Genomic DNA, 16,961 nt, shown 5'->3' with positions numbered 1-16,961 from the left:
AATTTGTGACCGGGAAATTATTTTATTTACTGGAAATTTTTTTCTGTACTAGACACTTTTGCTGGGCGGGAATTTAAAATTTTCAAAAAAATTTGAAAATTTGGCCGGGAATTTGAAATTTCGTTTGAAAATTTCAAAATTGGAATTTTTTGTGTACTGGAAATTATTTTATTTACCAGGAAGAGATGGTTTGCTGGCGGGAATTTGAAATTTCGTTTGAAAATTTCAAATTTTCAAAAAATTTTGAAACTTTGAATTTTTCGTGTTTGAAACTTTGAATTTTTCGTGTACTGGTAAATTATTTTATTTACCAGACATTTTTTTTTTCAGGAAAACGTCAGCATGTCCCGTCCAAGGGCAAGAGGGGAATAAAAAAAAAAACTGACATTTGGACCTGCAACTAATTTTTGGGCAAGAGTGGATTTTTTTTGGGTTTACCCCCCATATTTTGGACTGTTGACTCAAAAATCCTATTTCTTAATGAGGATTTTTGGGCTTCAAATTCCTGAAGAAACACTATTTCTAAGTAACACCAAATCTCTCTATAGGTTTTTAACCCTTGAATATCAGAAGCAATAGAGTGTGTGATCGTTGCTTTTATGCAAGACTTCACAAAACTATCAGTTTTCCGCCATTGGAGATAAGCTGGGTTTGCTACATCTCTTCCTTCTACTGCAGTTAACTGAGGGGGTTCACTATAGGTGCCATCGATGTAGCACACTAGGTCATTTCCAATCAAGGCATTTTCTACCTGATCTTTCCAAACAAGAAAGTTTGATCCATCTAATCTAGCAGATATAAGATTTGTGAGATTTGGATTATAAGTTACCCGATTTTGATTCGGATTCATCTTTCAATGTTGAAGTTGTTCTTTAATGATGAAGACTGTATCTCTGATTCTTTGATAATAGAAGATCATCTTCTTCTTGTGTTTTTTATTTCAATTTCTCTTTTGAAAATCGATTTTAGGGTTTTAGGGTTTTGGTTCTGATACCATGAAAGTTGTGAATTTCTTGAAGTAAAATTCTTATTAACTTCTCAATTCAAAGTTAATTACAATGAGAAACAAACTCTCTTTTATAGCTAACAAGAGTTTAGAGAGAGAGAGAGCAATTACAGAAAGAGTTTAGAGAGAGAGAAACGGTTTTAACTAACTAAATCGAGAACTAGTTATAACCCATATTTGTACTAACTACACCCAACTGAAGTGCCTCTTGGCGTAACCATATTGAGTGTTGTCTCTTATAGCTGAGAGTGCCTACATCCTTATGATGTTAGGAAAATATGTTAACTTCATCACTCTCTGTACTCTGTCCCATCTTCTTTCTTCTTTTTTCATTCTTCTCCTATCTTTTATTTTCATTAGACTTCTTTTCTTTTAGGATATCTTGAGATCTCTCAAGTATTGCGTTTAGGTAGCCGAGCGAAAGAGAAAAAAAGGAATGATTTTAAATGAGGTAGATCCACCTTGGGTCTAGTATCGATCTTTGAGAAGAACGACCCACTTTGGACATCATCTTTATCAAATGATCTTTAAATGAGGTAGATCTTTGAAGCCGAGATATTTAGTTAAGAGGAAGAGAATGATCTTTGAAGAGAGATAGTAGAGAGACACAGATGAGAGTGTGAGAGAAGGGGTACTCGGGGCGCCTTCTGTAGAACCTTACGAGTCAGATTAGAGAGAGGTGTGATAGAAATTTTTGTAGGGCCCGTGACTATTGTTACTCTTTCATTGTATTCTGGCTGCCATTCCCTTCTATCTGGTTGGGCATTGTTATTGTTTCTTTATCTGGTTTGTCTGTCAGACTGTCACTCTCTCTAGTAGAAAGAAGTCTCCTTTCTTTTCTGACAGGACACAACAGTAGAACCTTTCATCTCCTGCGGTTGAGACATTTAAGTTTTAACTACCTAACAAACTCACCACCATGATGTCCTTCAGTTTATTGGTGTAAGCATTAAATGGCCTTCAGTTGGTTGCAACCAGAGAATTCTAAACGGCAAACCTGCGCATGATATTCCTGTCTGCAAAATTGGGCACTTCTTTGCCAACAGTGGGCAAAAAGATTTTGAACTCAAGGTATTTTCTTTTTTTTTAATGAGAATTCAAGGTATTTTCCTTGGGCGAAGGAAGATAAAATGTAAAAAATTACTCTTTTATTTCATTTATTTATTAACTTTATGTTCATATAACTTCCTTATAGGACAAAATCCAATAAAGTTTATAAATTTAAAAATGATTTTTCATTATATTTCTATAAGATCTACTATCAATATTAAAGACAAAATTTTTTTTTTTTATTTTACCATAAGCACCACATTAATTGTCAAAATTGAAAAAAAATTCGTCCAATTTGCAAATATTGTTTCTTTTGATTGGAAAAATGATCAAATTAACAAAGTAGATTAGCAAAAATTTATCATTGCAAACACAAGATTTCAAGTATTATTCAACAAATTATGGCTTTCATACAAGTCCTTCACAGACGCGAACCTACACAAACGGATACACATCAAACAAACACTCAGGCCAATGGCAACCACCGCCTTTAGATTACATTAAGATAAATTTTGATGTTTCGTTTACTGATGTGAGACAAACATCATCAATAGGTTACGCGGTGTTCGACAATTCCTGTAGATGTATGGCGGGAAAGCGTAGGTGATTCGAGTTCGCTCTGTAGATTGAAGGAGGAGGCCAAAGCAGCCTGGGAAGGAATACAATGGGAAACCAACAATACATTACCAAAGTAATATTAGAAAGAGACGGGGGGGGGGGGGGGGGGGGGGGGGGTTGAGGTCGGTACGATCGTCCTAGGTTCCCCTGCCTTCTCTCACATACAACCAGGTCTGTCTTAGGATTTAAAGAAAACTAGGGGGTCCTCAAAAGTGGGGCCAATACCTTAATCCCGAAATATGAGGGGGGTAGAAACCAGGCGTGGACTAATGCTCTACAGACTTAATCAGAATCCCTACCAAAGATCCTAGTCGGTGAGGATCTTAAGTATATGTTTAAATTTGGGCTTCACAAGTCCCGCAAGGAGGACACTTCTCCTAGGGAATCTATAAACATGATATATCAAATTTTCTTGAACAAGGTAACTTCTATGTATCAAACATACGGGACAATGCCAAAGAAGAATCCTAATATCCTAAACTACAAAATAGTAGTTTCAATCCAACACGGTAGATCTCAACTGCCTCTTCGACACCGCCTATTAACAGTTAACTAAAGCAACCTATAATAGGTAACAATTTGCCCCAAAGAAGTCATGTGACCAATTCGACGAGTAAGTCCCAACTCAATAAACTAAGTTTCACTCAATACTCAATATTTTTACTGCAAGGACAATCAGATTGTCTTGAGCGTCGGAGAAATTTTCGAGTTTCTTAGAGGTTTCACCCCCTCAGGTCGCGAGGAGCATAACGGGATTCAATGTAGAAATATAAGCATCTTGAATGATACAAGATAGAAAAATTTTGACATAGCAGTAGGGGGCCCTATGCAGGCGCACGAGCCCCCCCCCCCCCCCCCCCCCCCCACACCACACGACCCTACCTGTGGAAGGTCCCTTAAATCCATGCTTGTCTCTATCACTTACACCAGACTAAGACGAGGAATTAAACACATTAACTAATGACTTAAACTAGTAAATTGACTGCGTGTTGAGACTGAAACTTACTAACTCGTGGTATAAGAACCATATAGTTTATTTCGTCGTTTCATTACAGTTTAGTACTGATAGACAATCTTGAGATAATGGATAGATCCAAAATAGGGTTTGTCAAATATGTAACTTGAGAAATGAAACCTTATTGAGGAAACCTGAAATTATGCATTATCATATTCCCTAGCCTTGATTATTAAGTGGACAATAATGACTTCTGAAGGTTAACATATAAGATTGACTAATAAAGTTATTTCTTAGGCTATATAAATATTCAAGTCAACTACATAGGTGTATGATTAGAGACTATGCATTGCATAACGTACCTTAAGAGTTCTTCAAAGAGTTAAACGTCATAAAACTCTCAATGACAATATGGAGGGATTCCTAATAACATGAGTGCTCCACTCAACTTATGTAAGAAATGTCACACTTAGGTTCTGCCAAACGTTGCACTATGAAATAAGGCTATAAAGGCGGATACTGGGTAGGGAGTGATAGTTAAAAATGAAGTTAAGTGGGAGTGCAAAAATAAATTGTGTCTTCCAATAAGACTGATATCTTTGGGCCACTTATAGAGTAGCAATTGGAAATGCATGGATGTGTTCAAATGAATTAAGGAGTTAATCATTTTTTTTGATGATCCAAAAAATGGTCATCAAATGACTACAGTCAATACGTCAAGAAAGACCAAAAGCCCAACGGGTTAACCCGCATCAAGTCAACAGGGAGGTTAAACCCGAAGGAAGTCTACCACTTAAGGGGGTCAATATGATTGTCCTATACCACTTAAGCCCTACCCTAACTCAAATACAATCAAATCTGCCCTAGGATGTAAGAGAATACTAGGGGGTCCACGTAAATGGGCCCGATACCTCAATCACGGAACATGGGGAGGTAGAAGCGCGCCTAATGCTTACTGACTAAATCCTGAAACCTATCAAAGATTCCAATGGGCGATGATCTTAAGTATTTATTAAACTTGGACTTCAAGAGTCTTTCAAGAGGAAAAGATCTCCTGAGGAATATACCAACTCGAAAACACAATATATCAAGAATACTTAAACGAGGAAGCTCCTAAATACCGAAGATATCAGATAAATCCGAAAGAAGAACCCTTACATCTTCGGACTACAAAATAACAATTTTGATCCAACCCGGTGGCTATCAACCGCCTCTTCATCAGCACCTATCTATAATCGGTTAAAGCAACATAGAAAAGGTAATTAACATTCCTCGAAGAAGGTACAAGTAGTGCTTAGAGACATCTAACTTGAGAGTCGAGCTTAGATTTTGCATTATTAAATTAAATAAAACTTTACATAGTTGTAGAATCATCATCAAGGACTCCCGGACCTCGACACCTCTCTCACTCATTCGTTTCTTGACTCCCTCACTCGACTCTCGCTAGACTGCTCTCGAAACTCTCTCAATCCATTTACTTTTCTCGCACTTTAATTTTGATTTATTTTTCTTTCATCATAAAATCCACTGTTTATCTTTTTCTTTCTACTTTGGTCTAAGATAGCTATTGACACCTGAACTGGTAGACTGGACTCACTCGATATCAGAATTACCTTCCAATCTTCGTAAATCGACCTCAGTCGTACCGAGTTATTAGGCGTTACGTGAGAAACTCAAATTAACAAACTCTTGTTATCAGAAATAAGGTCGTTATTTCATCGTTTAAAAATGGTTTAATAATTAAACAACAATCCAAAATAACGAAATATTCCAAATGGGTTTATCATATACGTGATTTGATTAATGAAACCCTGTTAAGTGAACTTGGAATTATTTTGTTATTCACCCCCTAGTCCAGGTCATTGAGTGGACAACAATGACTTAAGAAGACTAGCATGTGAGATTGACTGATGGCGTTGTTTAATGGGTTATAGAAACATCAGTATCCAAGTCAACTACTGAAGGAGTTGAAGGAGATGTCCTTCGACCAAGGTGACAATGCAAACAATTTGTCGGATAGGACAATTTATGTGGAAGATCATCAAGTCCGATTGATTTAGGGATCGTAGAGTTGTAGCTAGAGACCAACTACGATCGTCGAATGACGAAGTAATTCGCGGCTAACTTCGATCGGATCCTACAACGGGTTACACATAAGAGTGACAAATTGATCTAGGATATGACTAGTGGGAGTGAGATATAATTATGGGAGTGTCCCATAAACATATCTCATAGGCCTAAAAAGGAATTAAGCAAAGATAGTACAAAAATGCCAAAAACAGGGTTTTGGGCCTAGACCGGTTCGGGTACTTCTAGGACTCGGATTGGGCTGAATTTTGGAGGGTTAGTTGCTGATATAATAAAAATTATATCTGCTAATTTTCGTTGTGTTTGGACACCTCCTCCTTAGGGAATTGAGAAAATACCAATAGTTGTTATTTTCGACTATTTCCCTAAATCTTATTCTAAAGGGTGTTTTAGGAACCCTAAAAGGAGGTGGATTCTTATTAGAGTTCTATATAAACACTCTTAGGGCAGAGAATAAGGTGTGGAATTTCTCTCTAAGCTTTCTTACTCTACCACATCAAGTAGAGAGGAGAAAGTGAGCTAATTCCCATTAACTATCTATCTAGTCAAGAAGAAAGGAGTTCTTCTTCCAACCACCATTGGTGTGCTAGGTATACAAAAAGGTGGGAGATCAAGTTGATTACTCGTGTCCCAAGTAGAGGAGCTACACTTGAAGCTCTTGGTCTTCTTTAATCAATTCAACTAGTTCGAGGGAAAAGCGATTAAGGTAATCTACTATCTCCATTAGTTTAATTACTAGTTTTGCATGATGATCTTGGGGATACTAGTGTTAGACATTAGATGTCGTTATCCGCTATAAACACTAGTATAAGGGTATAAATCCCTACAACTACATGGGTGAACAGTAAGTACACTGGATAACCCACCATGAGAGTTCTTTAAAAGATGAACGTCATGAACTCTCATAGACAAGATTGTAGAGATTCCTTTTAACATAAGTACTCCGCTTATCTTATGTAAGGAATGCCGAACTTTGGTACCGTCAAACGCCGCACCGTAAAAGGAGGTTATAAAGGCTGTTATTGGGTGAAGCATGATAGACATGAAGCTAAGTGGGAGTACTAGATGGAACGATGCCCTCCTAACTGAGTCAGGATTAGTATCTCTGGCCACTTGAAGAGAAGCGACTGAAATGAATGGCCATGATCAAATGGATTAATAGTTCGTCATTTGGTGTACAATTGTTCTCTAGATCAAGAAAGTCTGAAAGGTATGACGTATCAGATGAGATACGTAGTGACATGGGAATCGAGCATTGAACTTGTTCTAAGTACAAGTGGGAGACTGAAGGAGATGTCCTTCTTAAGGAGTGCCCTTCGACCAAGATGAAAATACGCTCAATTTTTCAAGAATGATTATGATGAGTTTATCTATAAGATCATCTAGTTCGGTCAAATTAGTGATCGTAATGCTTAGCTAGAAGCCAATTACGATTGTCGGATCATTTCTGTGATTCCTGGCTAACATTAATTGGATCCTACAACGGTTTACACCAAAGAGTGGTGGCTTGATCGAAGAGAGTTGACTAGACGAAACAAGGTACATGGATGGATTATATCAAGTTTGATAAGACCAAAAGGTTCGGAAAGAGTCCGAACAAAGATAGGAAGAACCGGTCCCGAAAGAAGACCCAGACCAAAAGAGATGGGTCGGTCATGTTAGGGTTTCCCTGGTCGATCACATTAAGGAGTCCCAGATGGGGCATAAATCCCATCTGGGAGTCCCACTCAGAAAATGTTTATGAGTCTTATCCTTTTCTAGGGTCTTTATTGAATTCTAATTGGAATACGATCTCAACTTTAGGGTTCTCTATATAAGGATCATAATAGAACAGAAAAGGTGTGAATTTTTTCTAGAGAAAATCAATCTCTACAACATCAAGTGGAGAGAGGGATTTTAGAGAAAAGCTCCCAACCTATCTATCAAGTCAAAAGAAGAGAGTTCTTTTTGACCTTCAATAAGGTCCTAGCTAACATTAAAGAAAGGAGATCAAGTCAACTTGATCAGGTGTCTCAAGTAGATGAGCTACAACTTGAAGATCTCATATTTTTGGGGTAAAGGCATCGGATTTAGTTCGAGAGAAATACGATTAAAGTAATCTTCTTCCCTTCTAGCTCATCTTTAGTTCTTGCATGTGATCCTGGAAACTAGTGTTAGACGTATTAGACATTTAGATTCCGCTTACAACACTAGGTGACACTATAACCCAACAAGTTCCACGAAGCAATGGAAGTCCCCTAATCATAATTGGGTCGTTTTTGTTGGCAAAAAATTGTGGATGTGACAAACCGCACCAGTGGCACTCCTTCAAACACATCCGTGCTACAAAAGTATTTTTCATCTACGGGTTCTATTCCTGTGTGGGGTTTATCATCTCTGTTGGGAGAAATAACACCCACAAGAATTACAACTTAAGAATAAATTCACCCCTGTTAGTACAGTATCAGAGACTAAACCATGTCAAGGAAATATGAGTACGAGATATTATGATCATCAATATAAAAGTTTTAGATAGTTGGAAGGACCCATCACACATGTAATAAAACCCCAACAAACTATTTAGGTGTGATATAGATATTTTTTTATCAAATACATTGAATATATTGAAATTTCTTTAGCCGACTGCATTTATATATTCTGTTGTCATAAAAGGGAAAAAAAGACATGGCTAGACTTAATAGCTTGCAGAAATATTTTGATATCCAAAGAAACGGTTGAAGATATCTATTACAAGCTATTGCTTTGAAAATTATAGTTTGTACATTAATTATAGACCTATAAATCACCTATATATTGATGATCATTCAACAAGTTATGCAAAAGTTGTTTAGGATCATTAGAGTAGCAATGGCTAGGGAACAACTAGTCAACTCACAAAAAACGCAAGCATTCAATGTTGCAGTTAGAGAGTGGGCGAATTGTTAAGATAGAAAAGAAACCCTAATAGAGCCCAATGAGACATTTTCCGCACCTTCCATGGTTCCTAAATTTCTTGTTTTATATGTTTGGATAAGAAAAATAAGTTTTAATCGCACCTTCCATGGTTCCTAAATTTCTTGTTTTATATGTTTGGATAAGAAAAATAAGTTTTAATAATTAGGTCAAAGTAATATTGAAAAAAATAAATAAACATCAAATATTTCATAATTATTATTTAGGTTAAAAGATATACAAAGATTGAAAATGTCTTTTTGTCATTTTGTGTCAAATAATTTTTTTATTCTTTAAACGTTTAATCTATATAACTTTTCTTTGAGATGTCGGATTCATATAAAATTTATATAATTAAAAAAGATTTTTCATTAGCCTTATACAAAGATACACTACTTCTTTTTCAAAAAGAAAAATTGAGTTTGCAAAATGTAGATGCAAGCTTGATATCCTAGATTTGCAGATTGTAAATCTCGGATTGCGTATCTTCTAAATTCGATTTACAAATTTTGCAAACTCGATTTGCAATTGAGAACAAAAAAAATTGAAGTTTTTTCTTCAAATCTGAAAATTTCTTCTTCGACATCATTAGATAAATTAGGGTTTCAGATCTTTTTCTTCTTCAAATTTGAAAATTTCTTCTTCGTCGTCATCAGATAAATAAGAGTTTCAGATCTGGTTGCACATCATCATCAAAATTAGATTCATCATCCTCAAGATCAGATTCATCATCATTAGCACTAGATTCATTATCATCATCAAATTTAGGGTTTTGGTTTTTCTAGAGTTTGTCAACATCAACATATGATCCATTTATCCAAAAAAAGTTCTGGTAATATTTTTTCCTCTTCCAGGTTTGGTTTAGATATTTTAGCCAGTGATTCGATGAGAGCTCATACCTTGGCGTATGAGCTCGAGTCATCAACTGTGCAAATTGATTAAAACGCGTGAGATCTTTCTCTCATGTGAAGGAATATAATAGGATGACCTCTCATATCCAATTACTTTAAATATAATCCATTAAAACTCCAGTATTTACAGAATTGCCACTAATTTTAAATAAACCATTAAGACCAAATTATTTATATAATTCTGTACCAAGTAATTTCATGTCTCACTTTTTGTTTCTATTTTGCAACAAAAAAGATATAACTTTGAAATTTTATTTTCTCTTTAATTATACAGTTACTTTCTTCTTTTTCATTGTTTTAGAGAGTTTCTTTAACCAAAAAATCATAACACGTTTAATTGCACACAACTTTATCTTCTTTTCCACATTCGGTCAACTACTAGAATTAAACAAATTAAAAAAAAAAAAACATAAAAATTGGTGATAAATTTTTTTAGATCATAATCATATATTTCATCAATTAAAATTAGTTGAAAATTGAACTCACAATTAACAAAATATCAGTATAAATCTTGAGAAAATTAGTTAGCTTTTGGAAAATTTCATGCCTCACTTTTGGGTCCAACCAAATGTGCCCATTCAAATGAACAAGGCAGACAATATCGATGCCAGCCTTTATATATTTTTGGAATTAGAGGATTTTATTGTAGAATTGCCTTGACAAAGTAATTTTTCTTCTCGAATATTACAATCCTTTGGCTCTTTTGGAACAATCCCTCCCCCTAAGCGGTGGATACGTTACATTTTGAGTTTCTGACGTCACACACAAAGCACAATAGAAAGTAGTAGCAAATAAGCAACCCATACCTGTTAGCTCCATATGTAGGATCGAAACACACAACATCTCCAAAGTAACGGTAATACATTCTTGACTTAGCATCAGTCCAAAATTTTTTTGTTATTTGACCTTCTGAATTAACTTGGACAGAATAAAAAAAAATGAGGAGTTCTCCATATGTTGACGTTCAAAATAATGAAGTAAAGCTTCTGCGTCACTCTTTGCATGTTAATCTATCCTCTTTGCATTACAGAAATTTCTCGCATCCCTTTCTGTAAATCCAACATTGCGGATACCTCCAGCTTCACGCGCCATATAATCATCATAAGATTTATTTTTACACCTACTGAACTCATGTTATTTATCATGACTCCTTGACCTTCTGTTATCTTCCTTTGCGATCGAAGCTTACGTCTTTTGCTTGGAGTCACAAGATTTTGATTGTGCTCTTTTACAAATTGGGGGACTAAACATTTAGTTTTTGCTCTCAATCTTATACAAATCGTTGCTTTGCAATATGTTGTTGCCTCACGACGGTTCTTTTTTTTTTGTCTTTAAAATTTTCAGATATAGTAATTACACAATCCTTATAGTATTCAACAATACTTTCGACCTATTATTGTGTTGGTGTGATTGGACTTACATCGTCGATGATTTTTGAACACTAAATCCCATCTTGGATGCATATTAATTATAGAAGTTGTAAGCTTCATCAGGAGATTTAAATCCATGCTAACTGTAGTGCCCTAACAATTAATTACGGGGTGCCTATAGCAGGACCACCTTATCACCCCTTTAAAAACCCTACTACCCCTCATATTTTCTCTCTTTTTCCAGCCGTGAGAAATAGGGCAGCAACAAGTTAATTAATTGGGAGGAATCTAGAGAGAGAAAGTGTGGCTTAGAGAGAGAAAGTGTGGAGGAAGGAGAAGGAGGATCAAAGAGCTTTACTAAAGGGGTTTGGTTTCTTCTTCTTGGTGCTACAAAATCAAGTAGGTTTCTTTTTCCCTAAGGTTTATATAGCCCTCTTTAATTTCAAACCTAGATTTGAATGGTTAGAACAATAACAACTTAATTTAAACCATGAATTTTTGTTAGGTTATCATCAAATTAGTACCAATTAGTGATACAATATACATATACTTTGATTAGAAACTAATCCCAACAACAATAAAGTAACCCTAGAACATTATACTTATAGTAATAGAGTATTTACATACCCGGACAACAACCTAGGCAATTAAGGTTATATAAATTTAGTACAAATAGATCCGGACAGCAACCTAGAAGCTGAAAATTATTTGTGTTTATGTGAATGATGCTGATAATTGATGTTTGTGATCAATTAGATGTAATATTTTGCACCTCTAGACATATTTATATAAGTAAATTCATCGAAATAGGTTATAGTGATATTATAATCAATATTTATCATGTTTGACTCGTTTGATTGTATCAGATTATATGTATGATATTGGAATATAAGTGTTATCCATAGTTGTGTGTGATATATTGCTCTAGGTTGTTAACCTAGAAAGCATAGGCTAGTGGGAACCAAGAATGGTTGGCTCGACATGTGGGTCGATTGCAAACACTAGTTACCATTACGATATTGGATAACTTGGTGGACCATGATCTTGAGTTTCGTTAATGGATTGAACTAAGACTGGTTGGCTCGACAAGTGGGTCGATTGCAAACACGGGTTTGTCAATTTGATATTGGACAACCTAGTGGACCAGGGGCTTGGGTTCTAATATGGATTGACGCTTGTAATCCATAGGTGGTTGGCTCGACAGGATGATCGATGCAAACACAAGTTCATTCTTGTGGACCACATACTTCTAGTTTGAGAAGTAATTTAACAACTAGAGGTTGGCTCGCTACCTGCTCATATGAGAAGTGCTCGTGTTGCACGGATTGCCTTTTGGAGAGGTATCCATGGTTTATTGAGAGGTTTAAGTCGATGCAAACACGGATGCTAAGTGAAGCTATCTCGTGGACCTCAAGATTGGTTATGCCCCTCAAAAAAGGAAGTTGTATTGTTTGGATCTCTTCAACTGTGAATCAGGTTGACTTTAGTGGTGTTGACACGAAAGGTGTAACACAATAAACTGTTATTGTTTTTCTTCTATTCGATATTTGGTTTTGTTATTGAATTGGTCTATTTAGACCTTAGGTAATTAGAAATCTACTAGCTGGGTTCTGACCCAGCCTACTATTTTTCAGGTGATAGAGATCGGGGAGCGCCACCAGCTTGATCCCAGTTCGTCAGTTCAGAGCTTCTTTCTTAGTTTTCGCTTTCGAGATTAGGTAGTTATTTGGAGTTTCACTTTCTAGGTAGTTATTTGTTTCATTCGTTATTGTCCGACCTACGTGTCGATGATTCAGAACCATTGTTTGAGTTAAGAAAGTTTAATGGATTTCTTTTAGATGATTTATTGATTCTTATGAGCTTCACATTTGATATTATTTGTCTCTTTTGATGGGTATATCAACTATGTTTACTGTTCTGCGGAGAAATGCTTTGAGTTTAGGTTTTCATGGCGGCCGACGTGGAAATCTAGGCTTGGGGCGTTACACTAACATAGGGCCTAAATTCATTTATATCATTTTGAATATCATCATATTTTTCTTCTGGAACATCTCTCTCTAATTCTTCGTGTTCTTCGTTGTTTATATAACTTACTTTACATTCATCACCTCTCTAATGTTTACTGCAAATTTCAGCTTTTTTCTCAATATCAATATATATATGTTGCGGCTCATTCTCTACTAATGTTGAGAAGCATATTTTTTTTTGTGGAAGCATGTTCTTGAAGATGGAAGTACTTGTTTGTGGAACACGCTAATCCCTTTGAGATTCGGTGAAAAAGTCGAAGACATAATTTTTTTTTACAGTTAACTTTTAAAATTGTGGTGTAGTTAAACATGTTACAATTTTTTGGTTAAAGTAACTCTCTAAGTAATGAAAAAAAATAGAACTGTATAATTAAAGAGAAAATAAAATCTCAAAGTTCCATAAAATACCATCCTTACTTTTTTGCAAGGGCGTGTTACGGGGAAATAAAGAAATTTTCCGGGTGCAAAGTTTTGGGTGGAAACAAAATTAGTTTTGAACTTTTTGTTTTCTCCAAACACCGAAAGCCTTAAAATTTTCAGCTTCTTCCCTCTTCTTCCTTCTCCACTACCGCCATCAACTCCGACGACTTTCATCACAAATTCTGCGACACCTCCACCATCTCTGGTGACACGTATTCTTCTCTTATCTTCTCTCTTTTTTCTCCTATCTTTCTCTATCTTCTCCCTCTTTATTGTCTCTATCTTTTTCTATCTCCGGCTAAGGAGAGGAGCCCCTTCGTCGGAGCTGAGATCTGGTTTCGAAACCAGAAAAGTCTTGTTTTAAACAAGATTCTCATCTGGTTTCAAAGACAAACGAATCTGGTTTTGAACCAGATTCTCGTTTGGTTTTCAAGCCAGACGAATCTGGTGTTGAAACCATATGAGCCCCGGCGAAGGGGCTCTTCCTCTTCGCAGGAGATAGAGATAGAGAACACAGAAAGTAGAGAGAGAGAAGGGAGATATATAAGAGAGGGAGAAGAGAGAGAAAGGAGAAGAGAGGGAGAAGAGAGAGAGAAAAAAGAGAAGATGAGATTCTGGCGAGCTTTCCAGCCCACGACTATACCGGCAACATCAAATAGAGGGTGTGTTTAGGGGAAGATTTTTAGTTTTCCACCCTTTCGTATTTTATGTCCTGGAAATTTTACTTATTTCCCCAAAACATTAATAGAAACAAAAAGTGATACTTGAAATTACTTGGTAGAGATCTATATAAATAATATGGCCTTAATGAGTTATATGGAAGGACAATAAAATCAGAAAAATAACAAACAAACGAGGGGTAAAAAAATGGGGCGTTTAATTAAAATAAGCGGAAATTCTGTAAATACTAGAGTTTTAATGGATTATATTTAATGTGATTGGATATGAGCTGTCATCCAACTATATTCCTTCACGTGAGAGAAAGATATCTCACGTATTTAATCAATTTTTACCGTTGATGACTCGAGCTCATACCTTGGGTCATCTAATCACTGCTCATCTAAATTATAATTTTTTATGCTATCCAAACAAATTTTGTTAGGGATGCTGATACAGGCTAATGACTAGTATGTGTGTATATGGGGAAAGATGCTTTAATAACGATGTCTCCTCATGTTCCTGTGACCGAGTATGAATGTATGATCACACGTTGCATCTTGAGAGTCTAAATGTTGGTGAACATGTAATTTATACATGTTTGGGTTTAGTTGGTCAACTAAATTATGTCATTCTGAATCAAAATAGCTTGAAGATACATTGAATGATGACATTTATGTATAATTTCAACAGTTTTTTTAAAATAACTTCAGGATTGTATTTGGGAGACATTAGGATACATCTATTTTTACAATCGCAGAAGAACATCGAAGAAGAAGAAGCAGATTTTTGAGATGTTAACTTCATGAATGTATTGGGAGACACTGGGAGACATTGAATTGTCTAGCTTCTTCCTGTAGAATTTGAATGGTCTAGCCCCTTTCTGCAAATATTGGGTTATTTAGCTCTTATCTCCTAACTTCTAATACTATAGGTCAGAGACTTTGGGAGAGATTGAAGCCCTTGCGAGATGAACGTCAGAGGAGAGTTGGGAGGAGAGAAGATGAGAAGGCTAAAGTACTACTGTCGAATATTGGATGCTCTGTTTGTAGGCAGTTCCCTATATTTATAATGTTAGAGGTGAGGGCGAATTAATGACAATCAGCTGGTTACGGAAGCCATTACTCCGTAACAGTAGTTAGTGGGAGGTGATCATGAGATAAGGATCAACGAGTTGATCCGCTAACATAACGTGTCGATCGTATGGACGATCTGACCGATTAATTTCGCATATACGCTCAAGCACCCCTCTAGGGACGGCTAGGATGCTACCTTGTGTGTGCAATAACCTACTGACTAGTAAACTACATCTTTGTGGAGCAAACACGAGACACGTAACGTCCTGGATCATGCAATAACTTGCTAGCCATAGGATGACCTCGTACGCGCAGGTCGGCAATTGCGTGATATATGTCGTGCATGCCTTACATCGAGGAGGGTATGGACTTAGTGGCCAAAGGTTGGGTGTGTGGGTAATAATTCAGGCCATTATCAGGATTGTTATGGGTCTTGCCCGCTTAATGGCTAGCCAACCTACTGTTGGATTTCACGAATTTTTGCCTATACAATTTGCCTCCCACTCTCCAAACTTATGTATGCATTAGGAGAGTAGTGCGGTATGACCAAGTAATCTAGAGAATCCGTATCTCGGTCGTGATTTTATTGTGGGAGTACCACAATGTAAAGAGGTATCGAGTCCCTAAGTTTCTGGGTGACTTAGAAGCTTCTCGCGTATGAGGTACCTGAAGCGCCTGTAGGAAGGGGGCGCCCAGAGTGCCCACAAGAAAGGGGTGTCCGGAGTGCCCCCAGAAGTGATATAAGAGCGCTCGGAGAAGAGGGTGCTCCTGAGCTAACATAAGCGCGCCTTATGGCACGTGTTGGGTGTCCTTGAGACGCCCAACACGCTTTTGCTTTTTCTGGGCGTCCCGGGACGCCCAACTCACTCCTGCGCGTTCCGTGGATACCTAATTTTCTTGTGCGAATCCGCGATTCGGATGTTCATTTTCGCCAAGGGCTTGTTGTCCAATCTCTTTCTCCTGGCGAACTTCTGCATATGCGTCTAGAGTGTTAGCGCAAGATTATTTTGTTTAGGAGCTTTCCACCTGGAAAGGGGCTACCTGTCCTCCTCACGTTGTTTGTGAAGGAGTTGAAGGAGATGTCCTTCAACCAAGATGGCAATGCGAGTAATATGTCGGCTAGGACAATTGATGAAGAAGATCATCAAGTCCGATTGATTTAGGGTTCGTAGTGTTTAGCTAGAAACCAACTACGATCGTCGAATTACGAAGTAATTCGCGGGTAACTTCGATCGGATCCTACATCGGGTTACACATAAGAATGGGTATTTAATTGGATGATATGACTAGTGGGAGTGTGATATAACATTGGTAATGTCCCATAAACATATCTCACGGGCCTAAATAGAATTTGGGCAAAAGAAAGCAAAAAGGCCCGAAATAAGGGTTTTGGGCCTGTACCGATTCGGGTACTTCTAGGATTCGGATTGGGCTGAATTTTGGAGTGTTAGTTGCTGATATAATAAGAATTATATCTGACAATTTTCGTGGTGTTTGGACACCTCCTCCTTAGGGAATTGAGAAAATATCAATAGTTGCTATTTTCGACAATTTCCCTAAATCTTATTGTAAAGGGTGTTTTAGGAAACCTTAAAGGAGGTGGATTCTTATTAGGGTTCTATATAAACACTCTTAGGGCGGAGAATAGGTGTGAAATTTATCTCTAAGCTTTCTTACTCTACCACATCAAGTAGAGAGGAGAAAGTGAGCTAATTCCCAAGCTATCTTCTAGTCAAGCAAGAAGAAGGTCTTCTTATTATCAAACCACCATTGGAGTGCTAGAGAGCTTTCAAGGAGGGAGATTAAATACACTATTCGGTGTTCCAAGTAGAGGAGCTATGTTTGAAGTTCT

The 16,961-nt window shown here is 36.8% G+C and overlaps 1 long non-coding RNA gene across 2 annotated transcripts; it reads left to right on the top strand.

Annotated features, from left to right (window-relative positions):
* Nucleotides 1-11,185: 11,185 nt before the first annotated feature.
* On the top strand, nt 11,186-12,908 carry LOC147530804 (uncharacterized). 2 transcript variants are annotated; one of them, XR_015227661.1, is made up of 3 exons: nt 11,186-11,328; nt 12,564-12,647; nt 12,872-12,908. It is a non-coding gene; the product is annotated as an uncharacterized LOC147530804 (long non-coding RNA). The 2 variants fall into 2 exon arrangements; XR_015227660.1 differs by lacking the exon at nt 12,872-12,908 and having other exon boundaries at nt 12,564-12,771.
* Nucleotides 12,909-16,961: the final 4,053 nt, after the last annotated feature.

This window comes from Eschscholzia californica, unplaced genomic scaffold (assembly GCF_041429995.1).
Source record: "Eschscholzia californica isolate CP2 unplaced genomic scaffold, dmEscCali1.0.p SCAF_6, whole genome shotgun sequence".
NCBI classification, from domain to species: domain Eukaryota; kingdom Viridiplantae; phylum Streptophyta; class Magnoliopsida; order Ranunculales; family Papaveraceae; genus Eschscholzia; species Eschscholzia californica.
Note: the sequence above shows the minus strand (reverse complement) of the source record. Positions and strands in the feature narration are given on the sequence as shown.